Genomic DNA, 14,755 nt, shown 5'->3' on the forward strand with positions numbered 1-14,755 from the left:
CACTTTTCAGTGACCAAACAATTCACATATCTAATTACAAGTAATGAGAATTTCAACATTTCAACAAAACGTATTTGCTGGCACGGGAGAGAGAGAGAGAGAGAGAGAGAGAGAGAGAGAGAGAGAGAGAGAGAGAGAGAGAGTTGATCGTTTAATGTTACTGTGGGAAGAACTTCAGTTAGAAGCCTAAGTGTGTAGTAGGTTGACAACTAGCGATACTGATCACGAATCAAATGAGAGTATCAAGATTATAAAGTTGGTAATGTATTCATTTACAAAATAAATTGCTTAGGTCTTATAATGATGACAAAGTCAGTGTAATGGGTGGCTACACAAAGGAAATCAGAAATAAATAACAATATAATGTTGGTAACGGTTTTTTTTTTTTTGCGTGGTTCAAGGTAACTAAACGTTTGCTATTTCATTACAGATTTGAAAATCTAGGACGGATCAAGTGGGGCCACAATAAAGACCACTCCCAACAAAGAGAGGAGCAATTAGTGCTCAGAAATGAGCCATTTACGCAGAATGAAAGAAAACGGAAGCTCAGAAGGAAAACGAAAAGAGGTTTGGAGACCCTGCAGTCAAGCATTATTCAAATTTACTTCAAGACACAAAAAAGGGAGAAAGAAACTCAAAGGGAATGCCCTTATTTTGTTCCATTTAAGGTCATAATGATGAAGGTGTACTTCAGTTTATCACAAGAACAAGCAACATAAACATAGGGGGCCAACGATTTTCGCAGAAAAAATATTCTAAATCTATTAAAAGTAACAAAGAAAAATTCCAAACTAAATTAGATGACTGGGTTGACAAACAAAAGGCGGTGCATGGATACAATGAGATAGGTGACACATTAGCACTCAATATGAACAAAAACACTGGAGCATACCATAAAACTCAATAACTTAAATACTAAACCTGTCTCATTGACTGACCGAATGACCGTCACGCGTTTCAGTTGCGAACAAAATAGGTCAAAAAATAATACAAGCAAAAAAGACCGCTAACCTGTTTCAAACTTATTATGGTGTTTCTCAGTTTTATCTAACATGAATCTTGACATGCAAATCACGTACCTCTCCCACTCCAACCCCCCTCTCGGCCAACGAGACACGTGTTCACTGTGTCGTTCATAAAGGTGTTATGATACTCAATAATGAAGTAAAAAGACACAATAAATCACTTGTTAATACATCAAGATTTCACTGTCCGCAACATTATCAACTCTATATTTATCAGAAACTTAACAAATTTTGAAACTCGCGGTGTGTGAGGCACCCAGCACTCTTAATACGCAAATGCTAAAATCACACCCTAATCTACTGCAAGTCAAGCTTGTCTAGCAACATTCAATAAAAACAAATGGTACGCAAAGATTTGCACGCTTGTCTAAACAAAAATCCACACTGTAGGCTAAAATGTATCATCAAGAGGGCTTTCAATTTCAACGTTTACTTTCAATCTCGTACATTCTCACCTTCTGCTGGTTCCAAAAAGCTGAAACGAGTACTCACCAAGGGTTCGTGCGGCTTCTGGAGGGTCGCAAAAATGGTCTGTCCTTTCTCAGACTGCTCCTGTAACATGTAAATAGATTATACATATTTTTGTCCAAAGTGTCTCGGTTTTTTTTTTTTTTTAGTAAATACACAGTAAGCTAAACAGAACAATTAATTTCATTGTGAAAATAAGAGAAGTGTTAACTACGAGACTTAAATACAGGTAAAAGGAAGGTATCTATCAAACTTTGTAAATACTTGTATAAGCCGGCTTGAAGGTTTGTTATGGCGTAGATGAAAGTAAGATGTTTGGATTGAAACTGTTGGTTGTCACCCTTGAGTAATCGGACTCTAGTGAGTGCCTTATAGGTCGGTTTGATCCACAACTGAAGCAGCTTTTGGAGTTGTCGTTCAACTGAAAGATTCTTTATTTTCAACAGGTTCTAAGTAAAGGATTTCACCAGACCTAGATTTTAATCACACTTCTTGGGCACAATTACCACTACAGGGCACTGAATCAACAACGAAGGTCAACTGAAGGAACCTCAATTTCGTCAGGAGAATGAAGCTGCGAATGTTGGTATTAACTTCGCCCCAACCCATTGTGCGCCATATATATACAGTATATGGTAAAGATATCTATATCTATCTATCTATCTATCTATCTATCTATCTATCTATCTATTTATATATATATATATATATATATATATATATATATATATATATATATATGAAGCATCATAGTTTTATACCTAATTCACTGTACCCAGTATAACTTACATGGGTATAACTTACACCAAGGTGAATTATAATTGATAAGCACTTCGCCACCAGTGTGATTTAAATCTTTGCCTGTTTGGAAACAATAATCTGTTGTCACTTTTGACCACTGTGCCATCAAGAAAGGTATAAAGGTATATCGACTCTACTGTACATATGCCTGTGGTATTCATTAATATATATTATATATACATATATATACACATATATATACTGTATATATATATATATATATATATATATATATATATATATATATATATATATATATATATATATATATATATATATATATATACACTCGTTCAAGTCACAGGAAATACATTAAGCCTAAAACTTTTCGGGAAATTTGTGTAATGTCCGTCCTACATTCTAACCTAACCTGAACTAATGCACAGCATCGTACAGGACGGGTAACCAGCCTTCAATGATCAACCTCACGAACTCATACTTCCTGATTACCTTATGAAAAAAACATCATTGCATCATTGAGATATCTGAACAGTTACTAAAGGCCGCCACTAACGTTCAGTTATACCTGAGCAGTTGTGCCTGCACAGTCGGCCTGTGCAAGCAAACCTTCACCACTAACGATACAGACTTTTTCCTCAGTCCTCCGTAGCCGCCATGGCGTCAACAGACGATGCTCTGGCTGTAATTGGCTTCCTGATAGCATCAGGAAGCCAATTACAGCCATTTTTTGATAGCATCAAAAAATTAATAAAAGTCGAGTAAGACGTCCAGTGAAAGAATGGTTGAAAAAACGAATTCAATCTGCCCATGTGAATTTATTAAACGAGTTTAAATTTGGCCCCAAGGAGTTTTGTAATGATCAGCGAATATTTTATGAATGATGGCGGAGTTCCATGGCAAGATAATTGTGTTAAGCTGTAATCGTAAATTTCCAATTCAAAGTTGACATATAGGCCTAACATGGTTTTTCTGTTTCATTAAAATGCTTAATACTGTTTTTGTTTTCGTTTTAAGAATGACTTTATGATGTGTTGCGACGACTGAACATTCGTAGTCTACTACTGTTCCTTTGTTTCATTCGTGTATTGATTAGTCTAATTTCATTTTCAAAACTGACTTACTATGGGATGAGCAGTGAATAACCATATATAGACTAATGTTATATTTTTTTATCTGACAGTAGAATATTATTTTGTTCTTATTTTAAAAATGAATTATGCACAATTATTTTTTTCCCGCGGTAAATTGCAAAGTTTTAGATATATATTATTCTGACATCCATATCAATTATTCGAAAAAAAGTAAATGCGATACTTCATTAATTTAGGTATAAACACTTAAGTTTAACAAAAGTCGACATTCTCTCTGTCCGGGGACGGAGAGCAAACTGAGCGAAAAAAGTTGCCTCTCAACATTAACATTGAAGTGCCCATGCATTTGGCCAGTGGCAGATCGATTGAGGTAATCCATTTGCTCAGGTCGCCTGCGCAGGCGGGAAAACCTGTGCAGGTTGCTCACATTAACGTTCAGTTTTACTTGCACAGGCCGACTGTGCAGGCATAACTGTGCAGGTATAACTGAACGCTAGTGGCGGCCTTAAGATTATCAGGTATCATACTCAATAACTGGAAGTATTCATGTATCATTCATATTCCCTAATGACATACTTATTTTTCAATGCAAGACTCGCTGAGAACTGAGAGGCTCCCACTAACTTATATATATATATATATATATATATATATATATATATATATATATATATATATATATATATATATATATATATATAATATATATATATATATATATATATATATATATATATATATATATATATATATATAGTGTGTGTGTGTGTGTATGTGTGTGTGTGTGTGTATATGTAATAAGCCGATTCTGAGGCTTATACTTTATTTTAGTCTCCGTTTTAAGAACAGAGGTTGGTATCTCGCTTTTCCCGAGATATTGTATGATAGCGTGAGCCGACATCATAAGTTATTCCTTTCCCTAACTAAATTCTAAGGACTACCGGAATGAGATACTAGGTACAAAACTAAACCTTTATTGACAAAAAAAAAAAAAAAACGAAAATAACTTCAAAAAATTACGAAGAATGAAATCGAATGATTCAACATAACTACGAAAATCTTCCAAAGAAATAAGGTCCAAATCGTAGTCACCCAATTATTTAACGAAATACAGAAATAATTCATCTGTCATTCAAATCATAACAATGTCAATGAATACATTCAGATCAACTCATCATGAAATGTCACACCACTCCTTTCCTTGAAGAGGAACGTGAAGGAGGGAGGAAGGAATACCTATAAAAGAACAAGCGTTATATTAAAAACCAGAAAATGTAAATAAAAATGCAGAAACACAAGATTTCACTGCCACAAGGGTAATGTCTGTGCCCATAGTTCTGAAAGAAAAATTTAAAATGTTTATGAGCGGTACTCACTTGACCATTGTCCTCTGGAGAGAGAGTTTCAGTCTGGATGTTTTTCTCTATCACCCGAGCACACACTCAAAATACGGTTCTCATTGTCCCACTCACCCACTCATTCTATGAAGAACACGCGTTATATGGGTTTTGTCAACGCACATATGAACACACTCTTGTGACATCATTCGAGGTCAAGGTACAGTAAGACATGCCTCTTGCAATGTGGGGGGTCACGAGGTACACGTACTCACACATTCCATTATAATGTTCTCTTCAAATCCGGATTTATAACCGGATCACCTTCTAGAAGGTTCTTTTGCTGAAATCGCATTTCCGCTCCTCGTGTTTTTGCCAGCAAGAGTTTCCAAGCTAACGTTGGCTTTTTCTGGTATGCGAACGACACTCATCTCTTCTTACATGCTGTGTATAGTCAAATGATCCTCGAACAGCTGACCCATCTTTCAAAGGTCACCTTCGTGACCAGTTACAGTAAGCTCGGTCCACGCACCCCAGGTGACCTCACCTAGATAACTGTCTAATCGAAAGATCTAGAAGCAAAACTTATATATATCTCATAACACAGATACTATATCACCATCAGTTCTCTTAAGAAACGCATCACTCGAGATGATTGCACTCCTGGTATAGCCTCACGTTGAATGGCCTGCGACTGCACACGCCAACGGTGATCCGACCAAGATGAAAGGCTTACGTCTGCACCAATCCAAGCTGAATGTACTCCTACGTTTCCCAGCGCGATCCGACCAAGATGAATGGCTAGCGACTGCACGAGCCCATGTTGAATGTGGCGCTCGCGAATCCTTTGCGCCAACCCAACGTCTCCCCGAAACTACGGCAACATGAAGACGTCCATCCTGACATCTCTCCAGAGCCCTGGATCGTCTTCACCAAAGTGCAGGTGCAACATTGAGAGCTGTCTCATATACTGAGGACGGTGAAGCTATTCCAACAGCTCCGTTGCGAGGAAGTGGTGTTTTTCGTAAGTCGGTCATATCGACAGTCATATCAAAAAGTAACTCGTCTATTCCGTATGCCATATTATTACCGAACCAATAAGACTACTAGTGCAAAGGTCATATGTTCTCAGTGTGAAACAATTCTAAGTTGCTACCCGGAATTTCCAGTCAACCCACTATCAGGCACACTAACTCTAAAGAACTATTCATAAAAATTGTACCCAACAAAAAATTATTGAGAATCCTATCCATATACTGAATTCACTTGAAAAAGCAATCCTAAACATCTGAAAGGTATCATGTCTCTAAAAAAAAAAAAAAAAAAATCAAAGTTCTATTCTGGTTAGTGAATGTTGCTCAATACCCGACTCATTCTCAGCACAATAGCAATTGACATATTGGCAATCGCTCCTACGATCCAACAAGAGTTTCCGAGCACGTTGACTTTTGTGGCATGAGGACGACACTCATCTTTTCTTACATGCTGTGTACAGTCAAATGATCCCTCAGAACAGCTGACCCATCTTTCAAGGTCCTTCATGACCAGTTACATATATATACATATAATATATATATATATATATATGGATATATATATATATATATATATATATATATATATATATATATATATATATATATATATATATATATATGTAACAATAATGCAATGCGGCCTCACTCGACGACTGATCAACAGATACTGGAGAAGGAAGCGTAGAAAGGAAGAATCTTTAGATCACAATGAAATCTCCTCCAGAGTCAAAACAACAACAGATGCTTCAAGTCAAAGACACCAAAAATCCAGATGAAAGAGAAATCCTGGGATTTGTTACGGGATTCAGATTGATGTTTTTATTTCATCTTTTATCTTCTTGCCGTCAACGAGAATCAATAAAAAGAGGCACAAACAAACAATTAATATATATATATATATATATATATATATATATATATATATATATATATATATATATATATAATATATATATATATAATATATATATATATATATATATATATATATATATATATATATATATATATATATATATATATATATACATATATATACATACATATATATATATATATATATATATATATATATATATATATATATATATATATATATATATATATATATATATATATATATATATATATATACATATATATATATATATATACATATATATATATATATATACATATATATATATATATATATATATATATATATATATATATATATATATATATATATATATATATATATATATATATATATATATATATATATATATATATATATATATATATATATATATATATATATATATATATATATATATATATATATATATATATATATATATATATATATATATATATATCACATGAAGAGGGTAGTTGCTAAAAAACTCGATCAAGATCCGAAGGGGAGAGGACAAGCAATGTTGATATCATGTGATTTTTATTAAAATCGTCGACATTTCTGGGCCACAAGTCCATTTTCTAGGCTAAAAAGACAAACAAATTTACAATCATGAAAATGGTACAGACAAAAATGAAAATTAAAAATTACAATTGCCATAAAATGATCAAAACTGGTAAACAAGCATTGGAATACAGAACAGAAGCCCATATTTCAAGAAGAAAGACAGTCAGTGACAAAAATGAACGAAGGGCAACTTGGGGTTCAGGAGCACTCATGACAGGCATAGAGGCGTGGCAGAGGACTGGGAGTTTAACTGCGGAACAATCTGTTAGATTATAATGATCCAGATTCGTTAGAAATTGATCATTCGGAGCTCTACCCAATATTTCAAAATCATCATATCTTATTTTATGTTTACATTTATACGTCATGATCACGTATGTTTGAGAATTCAGGGTTCGATAGTTTAACCTGTTCTCAGCTAACACCGCGATGAGAATCTTTTCTCACCTTCAGCAGCCTCCGTGTGTAACCGACGTATGTCCCCAGCTCACATCTGGGGCACGTGAATTTGTATATTACACCGGAGGTCATTAGTGAGCTTAGCTTTTCTTTTGTAGTTAAAGAGCCAATCGTTGAAGGGTATTAGTTTTAAATTAGCTGGAATTTAGCGATTGATGGTTTTATATAATTCTTCACAAAAAGATTTTATGTATTAGTGGAAGACTGGCAAAAAATGGTAGTTTTGGAACAGCAGGTACAGCGAATTTTGACATGAAAACTTTCTTTAAAAATTTGTTAACGCTCCTAAAGAAAAGCTTTGATGGGAAGCAGTTGTCAACAAAATATATTTGGAGATAAATTATTTCCTCAAGGAAAGAGATCCAGTTAGAAGTTAAACTAAAAGCCCTATGCAATAGGGGAGATAATGAATTTAACTTAAATTAAAAAAGCAATGGCTGTAAAAATTAGATCCCAGACCCATAAATGTGTTTTTTCGAGAATCTTGGTATTAAAACGATCATCATTCCTAAAAACTAAAACGTCTTAAAAGAATAGCGTGTTGTTATTTTCATATTCAATGGGAACGTTACATTTTGATTTTTACCATTAACATATTCTATAAAGCTATCTGCACCGCCCCGCCTTCTGAAAAGCAAAAAGTATCATCAGTAAACCTCCGGTAAAACAAAGGAGGGTATGCAAGCGACAATTGTCTAGTATGTGCTCCTCCAGGGAGCACAAGAAGATATTAGCAAAGGTGGGGCACAGTGGAGATCCCATTGCCTTACCATCAATTTGTTTATAAATCTTGCCATTAAAAACGAAGGCAGTGTCCACCACTGCCAACTGCAGCAACTTTTTAAAATCCGACTTGTTAAAACTGTTGAAAACGGTGTCATGGGTGATAATCTTACCTAAATCTGAATGGTCTCTTCCACAGGTACACTAGTAAACAATGATTCCACATCCAAGCTCACCATTATATATACTCAGTCTTTGTGAGAATTCCCCAGAATCCTGATGCAGTCGTAGGACGCCGTTACAGGATGATTCAACGGTCATCTTCACCCAGAAACCCCCCAAAAGTTCGTTGGGATTTAGCGTCACCTTACCTGGCATCAATTGGCTGGTAGGCCTAAGGAGGAGTGCCAGGGACAATCATGTCCAGTAGAGAAGAAATCGGGGGTGTGAGGTATTACTAGGCGGGAGGAAGACCCCCAAAAAGGCGTCCTTTTGTAGGCAGAGCGTTTTAGTTGAGGTTAGGGGAAAGACGTACTTCCCCTCGTTGCATCCGCCGGGTTCCCCCTCAGCCTCTCTCTCTCTCTCTCTCTCTCTCTCTCTCTCTCTCTCTCTCTCTCTCTCTCTCTCGTGTTTACTGTAAATTTTAGTTTGCTTAGATACTTGGGCCCTTGTGTAAGTTTTAGATAATACAGATCATTGTTAAATTTATCCCTGTGTCTTATTTAAGCATGACCCACAGTACTGCAGCCGGACCAGTGTAAGTCATCCCTATGAGAGGTCGGGATCATATATATTTAGTTGTATTCTTCTCAGTCACGAAGATAAAAATATCACGATGTACTCCACAATGAAAATGAAGGAAACCAGGGGAAAAAGGAAGTAGAGTTCTTAATTTGTCCCAACAGTTTCTTCCATCAGGCCTCTTCCAAGAGGCCCAATGGAAGGCGAAACTGTTGGGACAAATTAAGAACTCTATTTCCTTTTACCTCAGGTTTTCCTTCGTTTTCATTGTGGGAGTAAAATCGTGACATGTATATATATATGTATATATGTATGTATATATATATATATATATATATATATATATATATATATATATATATATATATATATATATATATATATATATATATATATATATATATATATATATATATATATATATATATATATATATATATATATATATATATATATATATATATATATATATATATATATATATATATATATATATATATATATGTATATATATATATATATATGTATATATATATATATATATATATATATATATATATATATATATATATATATATATATATATATATATATATATATTATATATATATATATATATATATATATATATATATATATATATATATATATATATATATATATATATATATATATATATATATATGTATATATATATATATATGTGTGTATGTATATATATATATATATATATATATATATATATATATATATATATATATATATATATATATATATATATATATATATATATATATATATATATATACATATATACATATATACATATATACATATATATACATATATACATATATACATTATATATATATATATATATATATATATATATATATATATATATATATATATATATTATATATATATATATATATATATATATATATATATATATATATATATATATATATATATATATATATATATATTATATAATCTTACCAATCTTTGAATGATTACGAATATCAGATTGTTCTGGACTGGACAACCCACTCCCTGTTCTGAAACTTACTGCTCTGTGAGAAGATATTTAGTCTTTCACCAACGTATTTCAGTGGGGAAGGAGGACATTTTGGGGGCGGACAGGATGCTCAGGTCGTGTTAAACTGGAAGTGGTACAGCAAAGGAATTTCTACAATTTTACATGTCTCGCCCTGCATGCTCTCTCTTTGTCAAAAATAAAAGGGCTTATGAGGCTACTGGGAACGACCGAAGCTTCTCTAGACAATACACTAGACCTAACCGCGTCCAGCAGACAAAGGGCCAAGAAGTCGCAGGGCGCTTACGGAAACTAATCTTGAGGTTTTAACAAAAGGTGTTCAGGGACTGAATATATGGCGCCTGTCGGACAAGTGTATGCTAACATCAATCAGCATGGATAAATAGCTAAATATGCAGGAGTTGTTAAGGTGAGATACAAATGGGGAATCGACACTTCATAATTAACAAAGGAGGAATATGCTCAAGGATAAATTAGAAATAAGACGAGGAAAGACATGGCTGCTTTGACGCACACATTTTGTTCACCTTAAAGGGAACGGGATGAAAAAATGATTCGATATGCAGATCGCATTTAGGTCTACTTGAATGAGATGAGCAATGTTTTCATGGGAGTATACGGATCAGGATAAAGATGAATAATGTTTGTGTGAATATACATATTTGTGGCCGTATGAATCGAACGTGCAGTGTTCAAACATTTGCAGCTGATTCCACTAAAGCAGTAATTAACTTCATATTGCTGAAGATTATTGGTTCTTCTAACATCCACTGATAGTAAATATTTTCTCATTTTTATTATGATTCCCGGATAACTGAAGGCGCTGTGTCCACATTTGCCTTTACCTGGATTTACTGATAAATATTGGCGTGTGCATGAACGCATCTACGTCAAAAAATGGATGAGCGATGCTTCCCTCTAAGAACAGATTATTGTGCCTGCTGGGATGGTACGAGCAATGCTTGCTTGTTGAAGTTAATCTTTTCTTCTTCTCGAATGGAATCGATAAAACTTGCATCTGAGTGTACCTTATTTGCGTCTAATTAAGGTGGTGATTGATATTGTCAGTAGGGATAAAATTTTTGTATTTTACGGAATTCCTGTCCACTTTTCATCAACAGAATGTCAAACATCCAATTTATTCTCTTAAAGATCCAGGATTTTGGAGCAGATAATTGAACACATACAAGAATGTAAAATAGACGTTTGCCCTCGCACCAAATTGCAATATAAAACCAAACACACGTGTATTAAGAAGAAAATATGCTTTGACATTTATATAAAGGCTGAAAGGTCGTGCTATGAAGCTTGGAATGGTAAAAGATCATTAAAGATGGGGAGCGTTTGAGATAAGAGAAGTAACTTATTTCAGTTTCCACGGAACGGAAGAGGAGGCCTTAAAATAAACGTCCTTGGAGTTAAACCTGAGCTCAGTTTCATCGAGATATCAGAAGGATAAAGGCTCTCCTTTCTGATGCTTCTCAAGGACGGCTTTGGCGGAGGACAACAGCTACCAGGCAAGTGCATCGACTTACTCTTTTTCAGCGTCACTAGTCTAGGGTTCACGCAAAACGCGCAAACACACACGAGCACACAAGAGTGTATGTATATAAAGTATGTATATATATATATATATATATATATATATATATATATATATATATTAAACACATAAAAAGCATACACACACATACACAAACACACACACACACACACACACACACACACACACACACACACACACACACACACACACACATATATATATATATATATATATATATATATATATATATATATATATATATATATATAAAGAACACGTGAGAATATTTCACAGAAATAAATATTTGCTCACACATGTATTAATAAATAAAATATATATATATATATATATATATATATATATATATATATATATATATATATATATATATATATATGTATGTATGTATATTATATATATACATATATATACATATATATATATATATATATATATATATATATATATATATGTATATATATATGTATATATATAATATACATATATATATATATATATATATATATATATATATATATATATATATATATATATATATATATATATATATATATATATATATATAATTTATTTATTAATACATGTGAGCCAAATATTTATTTCTGTGAAATATTTATGTTTGTTTCATATATATATATATATATATATATATATATATATATATATATATATATATATATATATATATATATATATATATATATATATATATATATATATATATATATATATATATATATATATATATATATATATATATATATATATATATATATATATATATATATATATATATATATATATATATATATATATATATATATATATATATATATATATATATATATATATATATGTATGTATGTATATTATATATATACATATATATATATATATATATATATATATATATATATATATATATATATATATATATATATATATATATATATATATATATATATATATATATATATATATATATATATATAGGTATTTCCTAGGTTTATGGTATTTTACAGGCCGGCAACGGAGCTTTATTTAATTGGCCTTGGAGTTCTGACTTGCATAAAGGGAAATTATAAAAAAAAAAAAAATAAGAAAAAGGGGAGAATTTTAGGAGCTGAAGGCTCTACTTCATAAGGAAATGTTATGTAAACACTTGGGATAAATTAAAGAATTATATTTACAAAAGCAAGCATTTGAAGGGAAAATGGATAAGTAACTTGATAAAGGGCTTGCAACGCCTGAAGATCCTTCTACTGGAGTCTTGATTAATGGCAAGGCACAGGCCAAGATGAGTCCACTGTGAATGGGTCCCTCTGCAAGAGAGATTTACACATTACACGCCAGTAAAGGAACAATTTAACACGGAATAAGTCTCGAGTTTGCACTGAGGGTGCCAAAGGCTCGAGGAATGAATGACCACTTTACACTCGAACACAGGACATTGGAAATGGCACTGGATAAACTGGCACAAGGACAGAAGAGAAATGCTGGTACTCCAAGCTTTCTAAAGGGCAAACTATCGAGACCGAAAAGTCTTCACTTGCACTTTACCTTAGGGGAAGCTGGTCTCTGACGAAGAAGGACGAGGGTCACCGACGATACAGGCTGTCCCTCAAGGATGACTGGAGTCTGGAGTTGGACAGAGATGAAGAGCGATCTCTCAGCAAAGTTACCGCTTGCCCACATGTATGGGTGTCTCTCAAGGACTCTTACTGCATGGCTTCTGCCCCCACAACTACTAACTGCCTGCTTCTACTGCAATCTTTCCCTTATAAGGGGCTCCGGCTGCATCATGCCATGGTGTGTCATCCACCAGGTGTTCAGTGATTCGGTGGCCTCTTCCCAGGTTTCCTGCAGAGGTAAGACAATTCAGGCAGCTTAATTTGCCTTTAGAAAGGCCGTTTAAGAAGATTAGTTAGGCTAAGCTTCTTAAGGGAGTGGCATTAAGTCTCCTCCTGGCCCCTTTTATCTCTGTCATCTCAATATCTGTTCCAGGTAAAAAAACGACAGATCGGAATGTTGATAACCGGGCTCTGATTTCTAGGTCAAATACGATCGGCCATGCGGTTCTCAATAAACAAAGGGTAAATTACGTGGGGGGGGGCGCCATGCGCACGACTTCTGGTTGATTATAATAGCTCCCCACGGAAGATAACATAAGAGCCTTCATTCAGGCTTGTATGTTGATATCCAAGAAGTTGGCACAACTGATTTACTTTTACTCTTATCCCAACAAGAAATGGAAAAACTATTACTTTACTCTATCCCCATGCAAAATGGAAAATACTTCCAACACATTAATACTAAACACTACCATGGCCCATTAATTTCTTCAAATTTACGGTATACGTTACTTTAAGATGACGAGGACACGATAATTTTGAGGCAGGAGACAAAATTTAAGAATTAATTTACATATTACTTCCTTAATTCTAAATCAACAAGGCATGCGGTTAGTACAGTATGCCTTGAAGAGGCTGTGTAAATGATAAAACAGCGCTTAATTTTGTAAATGACATCCCCTTTACGTGATATTATAATGACGATACATAATTCGCCAACTCGACAGCTGACGGCGGACCCTCACACTGACAGTGGTGGGCGAGCGAGAGTATTTGCGAGTTTTAATTCGCTAACTTTAAACCACGCTAATTTTATGCATCTATGGCCCACAACTCGAGTACAGGCTATAAATAGATACTCGCTCAATGTTATGACGGGAAAAGACGAGGGGTCTGGGACAAAACAGAGTTCTTAGAAGGAAGGGGAAAAAAATAACAACAAAAGGAAAAATTAACAGGATGTTATGAATGAAAACGTGACCACATACAAAAGGCAGAACACGCCTCTTGGATTTTACGAAAGGGGCATTTAAAACACAAGGGCAAGAGCTATGACTCACGATTCATTAAAAGAGAAAGATAAATGAATAACTAAAAGAGTAAGTGATGTTGGCAGAACAGAGTGAGGTATTTATTGTGTTATGTGGGAATTTATCGTCCTTCGTC

The sequence above is a fragment of the Macrobrachium rosenbergii genome, chromosome 54 (assembly GCF_040412425.1).
Source record: "Macrobrachium rosenbergii isolate ZJJX-2024 chromosome 54, ASM4041242v1, whole genome shotgun sequence".
NCBI lineage: Eukaryota > Metazoa > Arthropoda > Malacostraca > Decapoda > Palaemonidae > Macrobrachium > Macrobrachium rosenbergii.